Source organism: Microcebus murinus, chromosome 12 (genome assembly GCF_040939455.1).
Source record: "Microcebus murinus isolate Inina chromosome 12, M.murinus_Inina_mat1.0, whole genome shotgun sequence".
NCBI classification, from domain to species: domain Eukaryota; kingdom Metazoa; phylum Chordata; class Mammalia; order Primates; family Cheirogaleidae; genus Microcebus; species Microcebus murinus.
In genome coordinates this window covers 75,412,978-75,419,420 of record NC_134115.1, presented here as the reverse complement: position 1 = coordinate 75,419,420, position 6,443 = coordinate 75,412,978, and positions in this window count along the sequence as shown.

Genomic DNA, 6,443 nt, shown 5'->3' with positions numbered 1-6,443 from the left:
AAGATTTCTGTAAAATTATAAATGTAATGTGATTGGTACATAACATGAGCTCACTAAATGCAGGCGATTGTTGCAACTGTAAAATAATTATTATTACTCACATGATTGACTTGCTGATAGAAGCATGCTATGAAACCCTAGAGAGGAAAGAGGGGTGTCTTTCTTACTGGAAGTTGGGGGAGGGAGCATAGAAAAGAGATAATATTTAAAAACAACTTTTTAAAAAATGTGTTGAACTGCAAAAGCAAGAGATGTAAGAAAAAGCATTTGATATTGGAGTGAGGATGTCACCTACAAAAAAGCAGAGTCAGGGAAGGGACTGGCAGTGCAGGGATCAGAGTGAAGCAGTGCACCTGGAGTAGAGGTAGGAATTTAGTGGGGTAAGCAGCTGAAAATAAAATTTAGGAAAGGCCCGAGAGACCTTGCAAAGAAACATGGCCAGGATTCCACAGGCAAGGGGAAGTGTTGGAAGATTTTAAACTAGAAGAAGATGGATTAGTGAAATGACCTAGTAAGAGTTTGGGGTAGATTGTTACTCATTAAACTAGTGTAGAGGTCAAAGAATTCACCTCAAGGAAGTCCCCTAGAGAATAATAGAACAACTTGAGTTTCCCCACTGTGTACACATAACACTCTGAATTGTTCATCATTAATATCAGTCACATTATATAATAATTACTTATTTAACTTCTCACCTTACCCACCCAACTAGAAGCTTCATGAAAGCAGAGATGATGTTTGTCTTGTTCATTGTTACATTGACAGTGCCTAGCCTGCGCTAAGTTCTCAAACGCTCAGTGGATGATGTTTCTCCCTGTATCTATTATTTGTAGATATGTAAGGACCATTCCTTAGCTTTGAAAAAAAAAAAAAGTGGAGAATCATTTCTCCTCTTTGAATGACAATAGATTATTGAAGACCATGTAACTATTAGAGTTTTCTAGTCGGGCAACTGTACTTCACAAATGTCTTCTGTCCCACCTTCCTTTCAGCTCCCATGTCCTCTCCAGCAGTCAATTTTTGTCATGCACCAACCAGAACATACAGCTCCTCTACACTTAGTGAATCCCAAAAAGAATCATCTCACATGAAAGCAGGAGTTAGTAATGTAGACATGAGTGAAGATTTTATAGAGGTGTTAGGAAACACATTTCCGTTCTTTTCCCCAAAACCCTTTTGGTTATCCTGCCTTGAGTTTATTTGAAAACTCTAAACTAAGGATCACACACCTTTTCCATAAAGGGCTAAATAGTAAATATCTTAGACTTTATGGGTTATGAGCTCTCTGTTGCAACTACTCAACTCTGCTGTTGTAGTGGAAATGCAGCCATCGGCGATGCATAAACAAATGGACATGACTGTGTTTCAATAAAACTTTATTTACAACAGTAGGTGGCTATCACATTTGGCCTGTGGCCCATTGTTCCCTGACCCTGCTCTAAACCTTCCCTGCACTATGCTTGTCCTCACTGGGTTCTCTCTGGCCTGTGGGCAGGTGAAATACTCCTTCCATTGTGACTGAGGCATAAGAAAGTGATTGTCCAGGGTCATGTAGGGGGCTAATGTTGGTATAAAGACTAGTTTTTCTCTCCCTTGAATCAGTGGTCCCCAACCTTTTCAGCACCAGGGACTGGTTTCATGGAAGACAATTTTTTTATTGATGGGGGGTGGGAGTTGGGATGGGGTGGGGGCTTTAAAAATACTATTGCTTATGCAGATGGATTTATATTTGGAATAAAGTGGAGATAAGATATTCAGCTAAGGTTCTCTTGTGGTGATCACCGTATGTGGTAGAAAGAAATATTTTTTAAAAACCTTTGGGGTATGTGAAAGGATGACAGACTCCCCTGGGGTATGTTTATATGCAATAAAATATGCAACTAAATTGTCTTTTGAGGAGGAAAGGTCCTATCTTATTCACAGGAGAGTCTTTGTCTTGCCGGGGCTAACTTGAAGAGATTGGGCATTAGAGCTGAACCACAGGCCAGAGTCTGGACCAGATGATCCCTTGGATGTTCTTTCTGGAAAGTAGACAAGTTATTTCCCTAAACCACTGTTTCTCAAATGGTTTCAGGCCTCTGAATTCCTCAAAGTGCCCGTTAAAGCATAGATCACTGGACCCCAGACTGAGTTTCTAATTCAGTAGGTCTCAGAGGTCTAGAAAGTTCCCCCAAGTTCCCAGGTGCTACAGATGCTCATGCTGCTGGTCCAAGGACCATACCTGAGAACCACTAGTCCATATGATAGAGCTTGATCTCACAGCCCCTTATCTGGTAAAGCAGTGGGTGGGGGGCTACTCTGGCTCTTCTTCATTTTTCTTTCAAAATGGGGTTCTCTCTTGAAAGGATGAGAGATTAGTTCTGTTTGCCCACTGAGTCTCACGGGCTGCTGCCACACCTCAGCAACTAATTACAGGCCGAAAGGAGGCTAGTGGTCATTCTCATGAGGCCACTGTCTGAAGAAGGATGGGGAAATGGAGGACAGTTGAGAAGTGAAACCCAAAAATGCCATCACACAGTTCCTTTGTATAAGCAGTCCTTCTAGAACTTTCACTTTTCATATACACAAAGTCAACACAAGCATCCACTGAGGGTTGACCATACATCGACCCAGCACCACATAATGCAAGGTGGAATGCAAGAAATCTGAAGACCAAGGGAACACAAGCATTTTGAAAGAGGACAGACAAATGGCCAACAAACATATGAAAAAATACTCAACGTCACCAATCATTAGGGAAATGCAAATTAAAACTACAGTGAGATGCCACCTTACCCCTATCAGAATGGCCATCATTAAAAAGTCAAAAAACATTCTGGAACATGTCATTCGCCAAAGGAAAAAATAAAAAATAAAAAAAATAAAAAGTCAAAAAACAACAGATGCTGGCATGGACACAGAGAGAAAGGAACACTTACACACTGTTGGTGGGACTGACAATTAGTACAACCTCTATGGAAAACAGTATGAAGATTCCTCAAAGAAATAATGTAGACCTACCATTTGATCCAGCAATCCCACAGCTGGGTATCTACACAAAGGAAAAGAACTTGTTTTATCAAAAAGACACCTGCACTCAAATGTTTATTGCAGCATGATTCACAATTGCAAAGATGTGGAATCAGCCTAAGTGCCCATCAGTTCATGAATAGATAAAGAAAATGTGGTGTGTGTGTGTGTATATCTATATCTATATCTATCTATCTATCTATCTCTCTCTCTTTCTCTCTCTCTCTCTCTCTCTCTCTCTCTCTCTCTCTCTATATATATATATATATATATATATATATATATATATATATATACACGCACACCATGGAGTACTGCTCAGCCATAAAAAGGAATGAAATAATGTCATTTGCAGCAACTTGGGTGGAACTAGAGACCATTAAATGTAGTATCTCAGGAATGGAAAACCAAACACCATATGTTCTCACTAATAAGTGGGAGCTAATACATGGGTACACAGGCGCAAAGTGATATAAAGGACATAAGAAATTAAGAAGGGGGAGGTGGGTGAGGCTTAAAAACTTACCTATTGGGTACAATGAACACTCTTGTGGTGACAGGCACACCAAAAGCCCGACTGAGGCATTACACAAGGTATCCATGTAACAAAAACACTTATACCCCTTAATTAATACTTTGAAATAAAAGAAAGAACACTGGGAGAGTGCAGACTGCCCTCGGGGACTGCAATCTCATGGAGAAGACAAAATTCACACGTGTTCACACACCTGACCATTATACATCAAGACAAGTAGATACTTAGATGATGAGGTGGTGTGGTGTGGAGGGAGAAGCTTCTGGAGAGAGGATGTTGGTGGACTTGAGAGATCTGGGTTCCTGGAGGAGTTGGGGAGGGCCGGCAGGGGCTTCGAGGGAAAGGAAGGATGCAAGCAGTGGAAAGGCGAGGGAACACGAAAGGAAGCCTGGGTGTGCCTGGAATATTAGCAGAGAGGGTTGTAAGAATGAGCAAGGGGGCTCTCAAGCCTGTCTCATCCCTCCTCGCGTGTCCTTCCTCACGCCATTCTCATTTCTGTGTCTCAGTTTCCTCATTTTGAGAAATGAGGGATTTGGGCTAAATCATAATTTCTCTATTTCATTCCTCTTGGCGAGATCCCAGGCCAGAAAAGGGTGAATGAGCAGGCTCAGCCCTTCTCTCCATCCCGCCTGGGCTTCAGCCAGAACAACTCTGCTGTCTCATATTTGTATACTTCCTGTTCAGTTTTGCTTCCAGAAAGGATCTGAAAATGACTCAACGGGAAACTCCATAAAGGATCCTTCCATGTGCAAATTGAGCGGCTTGATTCTGGGACATCTGGAAAGCACAAAGGGCATTAGGACCATGGGAGTGGGAAACAGGGAGCCCGTGATGGCTTGTGAGCGGGGAGGAGTGCCACAGCAAAAGAAGTGAAATTGGGCCCACAAACTACTGCACTAGAAAATGATCTGAAAATCTCAACTGCTTAGAAGGTTCTGAGTAAAAACAAAGGGTGATTTTCCCCCTTGTCAGCCTTCCCTCCTAGGACATTACACTGTATGCAAAACGGGTAACTGTAAGACAAACATTTTTTTCCACTGCCCTTCTCAGCCCCACAGGCCTTCAGGAAGACCTGAATTTCAAGCAAAGCCTTTTTATTCTTCAACACCCACAGCTTCCATTCAACAATCAGAAGTTTTCCACTTTGATCAAAGAGGCTGAACGAGAGGGCCGAGAGAGAGAGAGCAGCCTGTTCTCAGCAGGTCCGGGCAGATCGAAGGCCCCCGCTACCCACTCACCATCCCTGCCCAGAGGAGGACCCAGCCGCTCCGCAGCTCAGCCAGGTCCATGCTCCAGAAAACACTGGCTTGCCTCACTCCACTGCTACTGCCAGAACAAGTGAATGTGTACACACACCTCTTCCAAAACCACACTCAGTCGACTTGGGATCAAGGGGGGCCTCAGCTTCCCTGACTGCAAAATGGGTGTATTGCCTACCACTCTGTTGAGCCCAAGAAAACAATACATCTCTCTCGATGCCTTTTCTGTCTCCAGAATCTATGCTTCTATGATTCCCTGGGAAGGATTATGCAGACCAACTCCTAAAGTCTGACCTAAGTCAACCAATACTCAGATGTTGGGATCTATGCAGGGATATAAATGGCAATAATCCAACGATGGCTTCAGACATTTCCTTAGGTGGGGCTGGGTTCTCTGCTGGCTTTCAGTGATGCACTGCAGCCAAAACAGTGAGCAGAAAGGGAAGGGGGTGCTACGAAGGATGGGACTTGCGGGGTGACGCCACACGGAGCCCTCAAAGAGCCACATCTGGAGGCAGCAACTATGCCGTGATTGACATTTTAAGTGGTGTTTTGAGACGGAGATCATTAGGAACCACAGATGTGACCCAGCTCTGTCCCCCAGAGAATCTGTCTGTGTTAGCTGTCTAAATTCCAGACTTAGAATTTAGGGGGACCACTCGGGATATTTCACAGGAATTATCCAACACCATATGCCAAATCTATTTCCACCCACGAAGTCCTCTTCCGTCATCTCACTTGATCTTCCCCGTGACTGGAACGCAGGAGGGGACTAGGGAAAGGACTTGTACGAGGACCAAAGGCTAAGGAGGGCTGAGACCAGACCTCAGGCTTTCAGCCTTCCAGTGCAGTGAAGGATTGACTGACTTAGGATAAGTTGCAAGCCAGGTAGGTTTGGATATGCACCCAAGTTCTTTCCATGATCAATGTTTGCAGTTTTGGTTGAGACAGTTTTCATCCTCTCAGAGCTTCAATTTTTCCACATGTGAAAGAGAAATATTACCTGCCTCCGAGGATGGAGATGGAAAAGGAGTGACACCATGTGTAAAGCTCCTAGCGCTTGCCTGAGATAGTTGGGGTTCCATTCTGTCAGTCACACACACAACACACGCCACGCCGCACACAGCATGCATCACACATCACAAATGCACACCCGGCATACATACACCACACAGAACACACAACACATGCAACGCACACGCACCACACAGAACCCACCCCTCCCACAGTCCCCGCCGCACTGCCTCCCTTCCCCCAGCCTCACTGCCAATTCCTTCCTCTTTCTGAGTGTTATGGCTGGCCCAGGTTCATTTGCAAGTTTAACAGATCCCAAAACACTCTGTGGGAGTGTTCTTGTGCACATGATCCATGTTTCCAGGTCCCTGCTCTCTTACAGTATCCTGCCCCCAAATTGCATACTGCCATGAGCTTGTCCCCCTTCGGATAAATCTTCCCATCGTGGGCTCTTCCTTTCCAAATACCCGGCAGCATTTCCCGTTTCCAGCAGGAGCCGATAGGATCAAACTGAACCCTTTGAAGTTATTCTGCTGCCGGTCAAGGGATCCAGACCCCTGAGGCCCAGCAAAGACACAGCCTCTGAGGCCCTCCGAGAGCAGGCCTCGATGAAAGAATGTGCGGCT